The sequence below is a fragment of the Phyllobates terribilis genome, unplaced genomic scaffold (assembly GCF_046119375.1).
Source record: "Phyllobates terribilis strain yellow unplaced genomic scaffold, ASM4611937v1 Scaffold_2__4_contigs__length_985480577, whole genome shotgun sequence".
NCBI lineage: Eukaryota > Metazoa > Chordata > Amphibia > Anura > Dendrobatidae > Phyllobates > Phyllobates terribilis.
The window spans coordinates 461,196,239-461,209,376 of record NW_027362762.1 but is presented as its reverse complement, the minus strand read 5'-3'; positions in this window follow the sequence as shown (position 1 = coordinate 461,209,376).

The window sequence follows — 13,138 nt, the reverse complement described above, 5'->3', positions numbered from 1 at the left end:
TTTTTCATATCATGATAAAAAACTAAATTGGTAATCTTGTAGTTATCACACTGACCATGGATAGAATTCATTTTACTTACTGTCTTTTTAGGAAGAGTACTCTGCATTTTTATTATCATCACAGGCAGGATATGATATCACAGTCAGGTAACAACGCTATACAAAGCTTATAACGCTGTTTTATACCACAGCTTCAGGGTATGTGCACATGATGTGGATTTGAAGCAAAAATTTCCTTAGCATTTTTGCCTCTCCCTTGCAGAAAAAATGCATGCGGATTTTCCATGTGTTTTTGACGCGATTTTGACACGTTTTTTAAATGTGTTTTTTTATGAGTTTTTTTTACATCAATGAATGTTTTTGGAGCTAAATAAAGTTATTTGGTGGGACATTGCTTAAACACTTGGATTACCATAGAACTGGGGTGAGTATATTGGTTCATTTAAATGATTAAAGAATGTGTCTGCTGTAATTCAGATAAAGTGTTTTCACTCTGTGTCTGTGTGTTTATTTAACTCCTTACTTAAATTATGTTTGGTCAGAAGAAAAGGTCTGATTGACACCTTATCATCACCAAACAAAAGAGCTGGGTGTCAGCTAGTCCCATTCACCCAGTCTTCATTAGCATTTCTATTCATGTAATTTATGCGGCTGCTGTGAGCTGTTATTATTAGCCTGGGAAGGTACCATTAGGGAAACATGGTCACTGGCCATTAATTAACATATCACAGCTGGTTCATTAGCCCCTATGTCCCCCCAATCAACACTCAGCAGCGCTTTGAACATAGCATATTTTTGCTGCGTCCAAAATGCTGTGCTCTAATACCGCACTTTTGTTGTCGGTACATGTGAATCTACCGCATATAATGACACTTCAATCAGTCAAAATCTGCAGCAGAGACCTGGGTTACTTTTACAGCAGTGACATCAGCCATCACTGATATCACTGCTGTAGAAGACAGCAATGTACACTGACAGGGGTGCAAAATCACCTATTGTCAGTGTACATTGCTGCTGGAGGTCACTGGGGTTGATCAGCTGAAGGTCAGCCGATCAGCCCCGGTGAACTTAACACTCGACCTGGGAGCATTCGCAAAAATGTTAAAAAAAATAAAAAAATAAACCTTTATACTCACCTGTCCGGTGGCCCCCGACAGGTGCTTTTTTTTACTACCGTGGGCACGCAGGCTGAGAAGAGCAGACTGCTGCTCCCCCCATCCACATCGCTCTCGATGTTATCAGCGGGAATAGCAGACTGATGAGAGGAGTAGTAGTCTCCTCTCCCAACCGGGTAGCACCCGCACCGCGATTCCGGCACAATTTTGCGCCTATTGATTTTCATTGAAACCCAGCAATTCCGCAGGTATTAGCTGCGATTCTATGCATGCCAATGGGTGCGAATTCGCCGTGGAATCACGCTAGAAATGGTCCTGCTGCGGTTTTTACCGCAATGATAATCCAGAGCGGAAATTTCCGCATCATGTGCACAGCACATCCGGATTACCATTGCTATACATGGCAGACCTATTAACAAGTGTTTTTAAAACATTTCCACGACAGAAAATCCACAGCGGAAACGCATTAAAAAAGCATCGTGTACACATAGCCTTATATTGCTTTAGTTGTCAAGGTAATGTTTGGTACATATGTATGATTCTAATTGTCAATGGTAGGCATTCTTCAGTGGTGGACAGGGCAGAGCGAGGGCACCCATACACAGCAACACTTGATGCTTAATAATATCCCAGAGAAACAATGCTCATTTCACGTTTAAGTCAAAAGTATTGTGTGGTGATTCTGACTGCCTGACTGGAAATTGTATTTTAGTTTGTTCCCTACACTGCCATTGCATTTTTATGTACATTAATGATTCTATCTGCCGAAGAATATTTGAACATTTCATTTTAAGTAATTAGCAATAGTACCAGCTGCTGACCATGAGATTTATTCTGCCAAATAGTCATTAGTTTTATTTAGGCTGATTTACTACTCTATTATCATGTAATACAATCTAAAAAAATCTTTTAATTTATTGAGTGCACAAATAGTCACTGTGCTTACATTGTTTACAAATTTTTTATTACGTGTCATTTTATATGTTTGTTACTTCCTTCTCCAATTGTAAAGCACTGCTCCTAGAAAAGTCATAGGAGTATTTTCAGTAGCTGATCATGCAACAGTTCATTTACATAGCTCAAACTCTATTTTCTGTGATAAACAGTGAAAAACTGAATGCAAGCAAATCCTTGTTGTCTTGGCAGTGAAGAATCTGCCTAAAAAAGCAGGTTTTCCTAAGATTTTGCTGCGTTTTTTATGTGGTTTTGGTGCGGTTTTTCCTGCAGTTTTGTCATGGTACATTTGTCTCTTGTGCATACTGATCAAGTTTAGTGCAAAAAAAAAAACCTGATACAACTTCCTCAGGTTTTCGCAGCAAAACCTGATACCTGCGTTTTTTTCAGCATTTTTTCCACTACCAAAAGCAATGGATGAAAAATGCTGAAAAAAAGCTGAAAAAAGTGACAAGCTACATTTTGCAAAAAAACAAAGTATTGCACAAAATACTGAGGACAAAAAAACAAGCAGTGTGCTAAGATCTCTGAAATCTCATAGACTTTGCTGGTACTTTAAAATGAAGGTAAAAATTTGCATAAAAAACCCTGAAAAAATGCAATATGTGAACACAGCCTAATACAATGTTGTAAGCCAAGGTTTATAGAAGCCAAAGTTTCTGCATTCTTGCTCAACAGATGCTCTCCATGGTCCCGAAGGCAGTTAACAATCCACCAAGTACTGCTAAAGCTTAAAAAAACTAATAGAACTAGAATTTGGTTGTTTACATTACTCGCAAGAGAATCTGAAATTATTTTTTTTCTTTACAAAGGTTATTCTACTTGTATTGGTCCATATTCACTTAAAGGTGTTTTCCCACAAACAAAGTTCATTTTAATCAATAGATCTTGGAATAATAATAAGTTCCACAATTGGACGTGTATAAATAAAATGTTCCTGTGCTGAGATAATCTTATACAGGTGCATCTCACTAAATTAGAATATCATCAAAAACTTAAATTATTTCAGTTCTTCAATACAAAAAGTAAAACTCATATATTATATAGAGTCATTACAAACAGAGTGATTGGCTGTAAGCCATAATCATCAACATTAACAGAAATAAACACTTGAAATAGATCACTCTGTTTGTAATGAATCTATATAATATATGAGTTTCACTTTTTGTATTGAAGAACTGAAATAAATTAACTTTTTGATGATATTCTAATTTAGTGAGATGCACCTGTATATGTGCTCCTTCTGTGTACTGTGTAATGGCTGAGTCTGACTATGCAGGAATATGGTCTGATCATACAGTATGATTCATACAAGATCTCCTAGGCAAGGAAAAAAGCAAAAAAGTATACAGACATTACAGCATGGGATCACAGCTGATTCTTTCTTTGAGGTAAAACATTTAGTAAAAACAGGTAGGAAAATGCTTTACCTCACAAAAAGAATCAGCTGTGATCCTATGCTATAATTTCTGTATACTCTTTTACGTCCTCCCCCGCTCAGGAGCCTGCACATTGAGACACGGCCATTACACAGTACATAGCAGAGGCACATTAATAAGATTATTTCAGCACAGGGACATTTTTTTAACACATCCGATTGTGGAAATTATTATTATTCCAAGATGTATTGATTAAAATTTAACTTGTTCGTGGGAAAACACCTTTAAGGATCATGCTTTTTATTATTAATGGTGTGATGTTATATATTGCAACCCTAACAGATCCTTTTAAACTGGTTGTACGGGATTAGAAAAACATTTTATTTTAAAGTCTCTCTACATCAGTCAATGTATTGTGACTTATATTGCAGCTCAGCTCCATTGAAGAGAGTTTATCTGAGTTGTAATACCAGAAAGAGCCTGTGGATAGGTGTGGCGCTGTATTAGATGAAAGTATCCATATTTTCGTTATCCTGTAAACCCCTTTAAAGGGGTTGCCCATAATTATATTATTTGACTTCTTTCTATGAAACACAGTACCACACCAATCTATAGCTTGTTTTTGGCATTGTAAAGCTGCAATACCACATACACTGCTCAAAAAATAAAGGGAACACTCAAATAACACATCCTAGATCTGAATGAATGAAATATTCTCATTGAATACTTTGTTCTGTACAAAGTTGAATGTGCTGACAACAAAATCACTCAAAAGTCATCAATGGAAATCAAATTTATTAACCAATGGAGGCCTGGATTTGGAGTCACCCCCACAATTAAAGTGTAAAAACACACTACAGGCTGATCCAACTTTCATGTAATGTCCTTAAAACAAGTCAAAATGAGGCTCAGTATTGTGTGTGGCCTCCACGTGCCTGTATGACCTCCCTACAATGCCTGGGCATGCTCCTGATGAGGTTGCGGATGGTCTCCTGTGGGATTTCCTCCCAGACCTGGACTAAAGCATCCGCCAACTCCTGGACAGTCTGTGGTGCAACGTGACGCTGGTGGATGGAGCGAGACATGATGTCCCAGATGTGCTCAATCGGATTCAGGTCTGGGGAACGGGCAAGCCAGTTCATATCTTCAATGCCTTCATCTTGCAGGAACTGCTGACACACTCCAGCCACATGAGGTCTGGCATTGTTCTGCATTAGGAGGAACCCAGGGCCAACCGCACCAGCATATGGTCTCACAAGGGGTCTGAGGATCTCATCTCGGTACATAATGGCAGTCAGGCTACCTCTGGCGAGCACATGGAGGGCTGTGCTGCCCTCCAAAGAGATGCCACCCCACACCATTACTGACCCACTGCCAAACCGGTCATGCTGAACGATGTTGCAGGTGGCAGATCGCTCTCCATGGCGTCTTTAGACTCTGTCATGTCTGTCACATGTGCTCAGTGTGAACCTGCTTTCATCTGTGAAGAGCACAGGGTGCTAGTGGCGACTTTGCCAATCCTGGTGTTCTGTGGCAAATGCCAAGCGTCCTGCACAGTGTTGGGCTGTGAGCACAACCCCCATCTGTGGATGTCGGGCCCTCATACCACCCTCATGGAGTCAGTTTCTAACCGTTTGTGCAGACACATGCACATTTGTGGCCTGCTGGAGGTCATTTTGCAGGGCTCTGGCAGTGCTCCTCCTGTTCCTCCTTGCACAAAGGAGGAGGTAGCGGTCCTGCTACCGGGTTGTTGTCCTACTATGGCTCCCTCCACATCTCCTGGTATCTGCTCCATGCTCTGGACACTGTGCTGACAGACACAGCTACCCTTCTTGCCACAGCTCACACTGATGTGCCGTCCTGGATGAACTGCACTACCTGAGCAACTTCTGTGGGTTGTACTGTAGACACCACCTCATGCTACTGTGCCTCTAGAGCTGAGAGCAATGACAAAATGAAAAAGTGACCAAAACAACAGCCAAAAAGGATGAGAACAGAGAAATGGTCTGTGGTCACCACCTACCGAACCTTTATTCTTTATCTTGCTAATTGCCTATCATTTCTACCAGTTGTCTGTTCCATTTGCACAACAGCAGGAGAAGTTGATTCACAATCAATGTTGCTTCATAACTGGACAGGTAGATTTCACAGAAGTGTTATTGACTTGGAGTTACATTGTGTTGTTTAAGTGTTCCCTTTATTTTTTTGAGCAGTGTACAATTTGTAAATAGAGGTGACACTGTTTTGGAAGAAAGCAGCTACATTCAACATTGATATTGCAATTCCAAGAATGAAAAGTTATGGAATTACATAAATTATAGGATTGCTAAACATGTTAATTATGAAAAAATGGAAACAAAATTTTCAAAACATCAAAATTTATTCAGTTAGCATATGAGCGTAATGAGCATAACTATACACATTTGCATGCCTTGGCAAGCTAATAATGAGCTTATTAATGGGTGTCTGAGGGATGCTCAGGCACGCTGAATGCACTTGGGCATGCAAATCATCAAGATCCACTGCAGAAAACTCCGTTTGCAATTGTCGACCATTGAAGTTCCCAGATGTGCTCGATGGTAGACAGTCCAGAGATGCTGCAGCCAATGGTAAAACATTTAGGCCATACAGGCTGCTCAGAGTAACATGTGGCCTGCTGTTGTTATGTTCCTGGGACATTGTGTAGAAATTGCTGTCCCACTGGTTGCACAGCCAAATTAATGTAATGCCAATCTGTTATGTAAAATGAAAACTAGAGGGGTCAGGCTACCGTCTATTATGTCAATATACCGACATACACCATAATACTAGAAGCAGGACAAGTGTGATATTCAGTTGCTATGGCCTATTTATGGCCTCATCATGGCCACGTGGTCTCCATACAAATCTCCGGCTATCAATTTATTCAAGGCAATTTATTCATACGCAGCACCACGATAGCCTTTGTGAGCGATGACGTCTGCTTCATAACCCAATGTCAGCCAAACATATTCTGATGATTTCTGTAGGCACTGTTTGACACTTTAGTCTTTGTAGGTGAAGTCCAATTTCAATTGTAGTTCAGAATGGATCAATCGTGTGATCAGTGATTTGGCTATTTTGTGTAAATTAGTGTATAACTACGAATGGTGCTATTAATCGTTACTGAATAAACCGAGATGTTTTGAAAATGTTGGTTCCAGTTTTTCATCTTTGGCATATCATTAACATGTCTATCGATCCTTTGATTTCCATAATTCCACCACTTTTCCTTTTTTCGGTGTTGCAATTTCAATGTTAAGGAGTGATATTTTTTTGTAATCCTGGACTACTTGTTTAATCTATAATAGGTCTCACAGGTTTTCATCATGTCTCCAGTGTTTTTAATGGCAGGAATTGTGCTGTAGCATCACAAATGCTGTAACTTCTAACAGAAAGAACAAAAATACAAGTTTATAATTTTCCACTTCTTTTTCAAGCCAGTAACATTAGGCAATTTTTCATCTAATGTCCAATGTATTCAAATAAGAGCTTCATCTCTGTCCTTCAAATAATCAGTAGATCAATTTTTCTATAAAAGTAATATTATCATGAAACTGATCAATGCAAAAAATGTCAGAAGATATGGATTTGTTTCATCATTTGAAATCTCTAATGTTACATGGCATAACCATCATGATTAAATATGCAAACTAGCTACTTTCTTAGGACATCAGTCTAATTATGTCACTCTTAATTTTAGTGTATCTATTTCTTCAGGATATGCACACTGACAACCCTGCTTGCGCAGTTTACAGATTTTTGCTTTTGTTTTTAGACCATATTGTGCGACTGGTACAGAGTAAGAAGAGGGATTTGAGCCTTTAAGCTTGTAAAAACATCTTTTTTCTACAAGTTTTTGTCTTTCTTTAGTAAAGCATAAAATTCAAATAGCATCTTTTATCATGGGCCTTGTCATTCCATAGATATGAGCAGGCAACAAGTCATCTGGTAACGCCTCTGCTGCAGAGCTGCGCCGAGTCCCCTTTTCAGTTTGAAGCCAGCTGTCATCAGACAGTTTCCCGGAGCTGAACAAGGAGAACTCATTAGCTAACGAAACCCTCTGCAGACTTTCTGCTACCAGTCCTTCAAGCTTGTTAAGATTTTCAGATTCCCTCACATGCTCCTTTCCTCTGGGATCTGATATTATCAACCATTTATCAGAACAAGATTCCTGGCTCCCTCCACCCTTTTCAGTTTTATTTTTTCAACAGCCATATCCTTAGGCTGTGGCTTATAATCCAGCGCTAGAGTAATTTTGCATGAGCTGGGTTACAGCAGCTTCCATACCGAGAAATCAGTGTCATTCCTTTTTCTGCCCCCCCCAGCAGAATAGAAGTCAAGGAATCACAGCTCACACCAGCACACATCAATCCAAGTGCTGTGAGACATGATGCACATAGATTATGGAGTGTGTGCGGCATGACTCATGAGTGAATAATGGATAATATCCATGTATTGTTACCCATGTGTTATCTCCTGATAAGGCAAAATTACCAATGACCCAGCTGTCCTCTGCTGAACCTTGAAATTACCTGGAGTTGATGTGATGTGTTCGCTGGAAAGAGCAGCGACCTTGTGTTTACTTAAAGATTATTTGGCCATTTCATCAGTCAGATGAGAATCCTGTCAACCCTTTTTTTTTTCCTGCTGCCCCCCTCCTTTCATCTGCCATAGATTCCCTTGCCAGAGGTGATAATCTGTGAACATGAGGACAGTAATCAAGATCTATCTGAATCATCGGTCAATGACCTCGGTGACTGCCTTCATGAGAGAAATAAAAAGCCTGACTTCAAAATATCCTTGAAATTGTAACCTTGTCCACATGAAAAGGAAAGGAGTAGAAAGGGGGATAGCAAAGTGATAAATTCCGAGTTGCTCTTTTCGTTCCTTTTCAGTAGCATTGACCGTTCATACCCTGTATTTAGCATGATTAACTGTCTCTATGCTGTAATTAATGTGTCTGCATTTCTTTGATGAAGCAACAATGAAAATAATTACTGCTACAAGGAAAATCACTCGTGACATTAATAACAATGACTGCTGTACTTTTTAGAACAGTCACATTGGAAATATTTTACTGTGTTTACATTGCGTTTGAGGTTTTTTTCTCACCTCCATAGCTTTGTGTTGACCTCAATATAATTGATGTGTATTTTCACATTCTTGGATCTTAAGATTCGCATCTGTTACCAGCATGGCAGCTTCATCAATATACCTGTCCAGCGGTGGTAAAACTCTACTGAAAATATGTCTTTGGCTCTTATTATCTGCCAAGAAATAGTGCATTGTGTAATGATCGACTGTTTTATCTTAGTTCTTCTTTGACTTCAGTAATAGAAAAATAACCTGCACATGGCCGCTTAGTGCTTAAATGGAATATTATGTAAACCATAACTTCTCTTGTAGCATTAGAATATTCTGTTTATGCACAAGCATGGGTACATGTACACTGACCTGAAAAGACGTTTGTTCTATATCTGTTCATTATGAGCAGCATAAGACCCCACAGGGATCTCAATCAAAAGAGCTTCACTATTGGAGAGAATAGAGAGTTAAAAAAGGTTGCGAAGGATTAGAAAAAAAATCATCTGATATGCGTTGTCATAATAAATTAACCACTACTCACTTATTCAATCTTTGCTCTAGTATTGCCACTTTGGTGTCCCCCTTTGGTCCTACAGCGATAATGTTACATCCATCTTATACAAGATTGCTACAGATAATCATTGGACTCAGCAGTGATGCTTTCATACATGGTACAAGACCACTTAATGATTGACTGCAGTTATCACTTCAGTTTGAATAGTTTAGTAATGGGTATAGTTTAGTAATTGGTAATATTTTAATATTTTTCCTGTTCTCAGCCCATTTTAAAATTTCCAGCAACCCTGAATAACAATGTATTAAAAAAAGATGGGTAACTATTTTAAGAAAAATAAATTATGAAACAGTTCATTAATTGTTTTTGTGCTCCATCTGATTCCCATGATTGCAGTTGTAACTGCTGGTAGATATACACCTTCATACATAAAGATAATATAAAACATTTGTTTAGTGTTTTGACCCAAAGTATATGTGTGACCTTATTCAGATTCAGTATATAACTGTGAACAGAATATATTGACAAATGGAGGTGAATCTTAATCTATTTAAACAGTTTCCATGTAATAAATTAAAAGTACCATAGCAGCCATTGGTCTCATTTATAACCAAAATGTATGAGGACTGTAGGCACCCAAACTTCCAAATATGAGCAACAGAGGAATCCAGTCGCTGGACGTTGTGAAGCGTTGCAGCCAGCAATATATCTATGAGATAAATGGGGATTGGCATTGTGCCTGAACAATGACTGTCAAATGTGAGTATGCTTTGACTGGATTCTGTCAATGGCACTGATTACCCCAGAGGAGCGCTGCTTCTTTTTCTTAACTTACATAGGAATTGATATGTCTCATTGGGCATTCAAATGGGAAATAATACTTTAAGGGGTTTTCCCTCTAACAAAGTACACTTTAATCAATAGATCTTGGAATAAGAATAAGTTCCACAATTAGATCTGATAAAAAACAGTTCCTGTGCTGAGATAATCTTATAAATGTGCCCCTGCATTGACCTGTGTAATGGCTGTGTCTTACCATACTGGGACATTATCTGAACCACATATGCTGGCCAGGGGAGGAAGCAAAAGAGTATACAGACAGGACAGCCGGGGATCACAGCTGATTCTGTCTGTGAGGTAAAACATTTCACTGCCTGTTTAAAAGCTAGTTTTACCTCACAGAAAGAATCAGCTGCGATCCCATGCTCTCATGTCTATATACTCTCTTTTGCTTCCTCCCCTGGCGTGGAGTATGATCAGACCATGCTCCTGTACGGTCAGACACAGTCATTACACAGTACACAGCAGGGGCACATTTATAAGATTATCTGAGCACAGGAACATTTTTATTAACACATCCGGTTGTGGAACTTATTATTATTATAAGATCAATTAATTAAAATGTATGGTACTTTGTGGGAAACCCCCTTAATGTTTATAGGACAATCTCCTATCCAACACCAATAAGCTTTTTTATTTCATTATCAATGTTGCAGTGCAGTAAGTTCTTAATGTTTTATATCTGATAATTCTGTTCCACAATATACAGTTGCTATTTTTCTTCATCCCATGTCATGCTGCCTAGCACACTAGACAATTTGTGCATTTTACCAGTAGACTGGGTCAGGAAGGCCGCTCACAATAACATGAACTTCAAGCTTACGTACGCTGAAAATGGATTAAAACGTAAACGGAGGTTGATCTTTGTGATGGTTGCTTGAACTCATGAGGATAAACTTACAGTTATGAATCCTTCCTATCATGGATCTGGCTTAAATAAAAAATAACTTTATTTTTCACGTGAGTGAACGATCGAAACAGGATAAAAAAAATCAAGCCACAGAAGCTTTTGGGACGCAACAATTTTTGAAGTATAAAATATCTGGGTGACAAATGTACTTTGCATATATATTCCATAGTCACAAAGAAAGGTGGCTGCTTATATTATAGGCAAATTGAAGCCTATTAGGTAAGGAATGCTGCAAAATTCATAGAATAATGTAGATGTCATCAGGGTTCATAGAAGTAGCCCACAGAACCTTCAGGATTTGAAGAGTGTTTTTGTGGAAGAATGGGCCAAAACTACACCTGAGCAATGGATGTGACTAGTTTCTTCATGTAGGAGGCGTCTTGAAGCTGTCATAACCAACAAAGGCTTTTGTACGAAGGAGTAATTAAATTTCAGTAAGCGTGTTTAATATTTTTTCCCTGTTTTCTCCATGTCATTTCTCATTATTATACATAATTTATGGACATATATGGTTTCATTTCTTTGCCTGTGTGGAATGGGTTGTTACCGACATCTGGAGAGAATTTCATGTTAATAGCACATTTACAAATATTATATTATATATATATATACTGTATATATGTTTATTTATATATATTTTTTTAATTTTTGTTGAAAACTAGTTTATATTATACACAGCAAAAGGAAAAACATGTACCAATAAAGATAACCTAAAATAATTCAATAATTTACCAGCAGCAATAGTGTTTACCCCATAAGAGACCCAGCTGTTAAGGATCAGAGACTTTGTGATGGCTAGATTGCTTAGTTGCTGATCATCGCCAGAAGTATTATTGGGGATATATAAAGCAGAATTTCTCATCAGATGTTAGACACTACACAGTTTGAATAGATACCCCCTGAGAGATCTGGGCATGCTTTCCAATAATACCAGCCAGAATTTTTGTTGTGTTGGAAAAGACACAAGGAGGTCCTCAAGGTGAGAAGAGACTGAATGTCAGAACAGAACAGTAGGATCTAATAGCATGTGAACAAAAACAGAAACTAACAAAAAGGATTTTATACAATACTAATGCATTTAGTCTATAATTGCTATTATTTTTGTACAGAAGAAAATAATATAAACTATTGGATGTGAAAGTTAAAAGCTGTCACAAAAAAATCACAAAGAACAAAATGACGTTTTAATATGCAGAAACTGGTAAAAACAGGGGCAGACTAAAACTATGAGTCTCTAGTGATGGTACTTACTATGCGATATGGAATCAAATAACAGGTTAAATAAAAAAAAACTATAGTGAAAAGTAATCTGCACTAGAGATGAGCGAACCTTTTGATGTTCGGGTTCGTCGACTAAACCCGAACATCAAAAAAAGGTTTGTGCTTGGACACCTGAGATGGAACACGAACCCGAATATCAGTGGTTTCCCTCGATATCATCTGCATGAACCACGGGAAACAAGGGCTCTATTCGACAGTAACATCCTCCCCGATCGTCGCCGGTTACAGCACTGTGGGATCACGTTGTCCGATGTCAAAAAGCTTATTGCAGGTCATAGGCACCAGCTGAGGAGACTACTATCCCCATCAGCCGACGCCTGCTGTCACAGTAAACAGCAAGAGAAAGCGCCAATGATGGGAAGAGTAAAAGTAAAAAAAAGTTACAATTAATAAATAATTATTTAAATAAAAATAATATACACATTATAATCACCTACACCTAATCACCGATGTTCTCGTGCCCTGTAAAAAAAAACATCATATACTCACCTTAATGCCTAATCCCGGATGCCCTTGCCACCTATAATAAAGAAAAAATAATAAACTACCAGAGTCCTTACCTATCCACCGTAATCCCTAGTGTCCCACGAGATCTCAAGAGTAGGACAGCCATATCGTGAGATTTGACCGCTCTGTTCAGCAGCCGGTGATACAGTGACAGTGTTAAGGGGACGGTTGCAAACAACTTTATTAAATAATGGAACGCAACTGAACCTGGGGTCCGCGATGCAGCCTGGAGGACTGCGGCCGAACATCTTCCTGGCAAGAAGGTAAAACAACCAACTGAAATAACAATCCCTTCCGTGTTACTGCACACGGGAACGGGAATAGGGATTCGCACTATCTCCGTTAACTGCACGGGAGATGTGCGATAAATAATGTATCTGTAGCCATGTTTACAGCACAAGGACTCCACAGCCGGTGCTAGGATTCATGTGTGATACACGCCGGCGTATACGTGCTCCCAGCCGGCGTGCTACCGGACTGAGGAGTATCTCTCCACGTGGCTTACAGGCGGCGCCGGGAATACTGCGTCTGC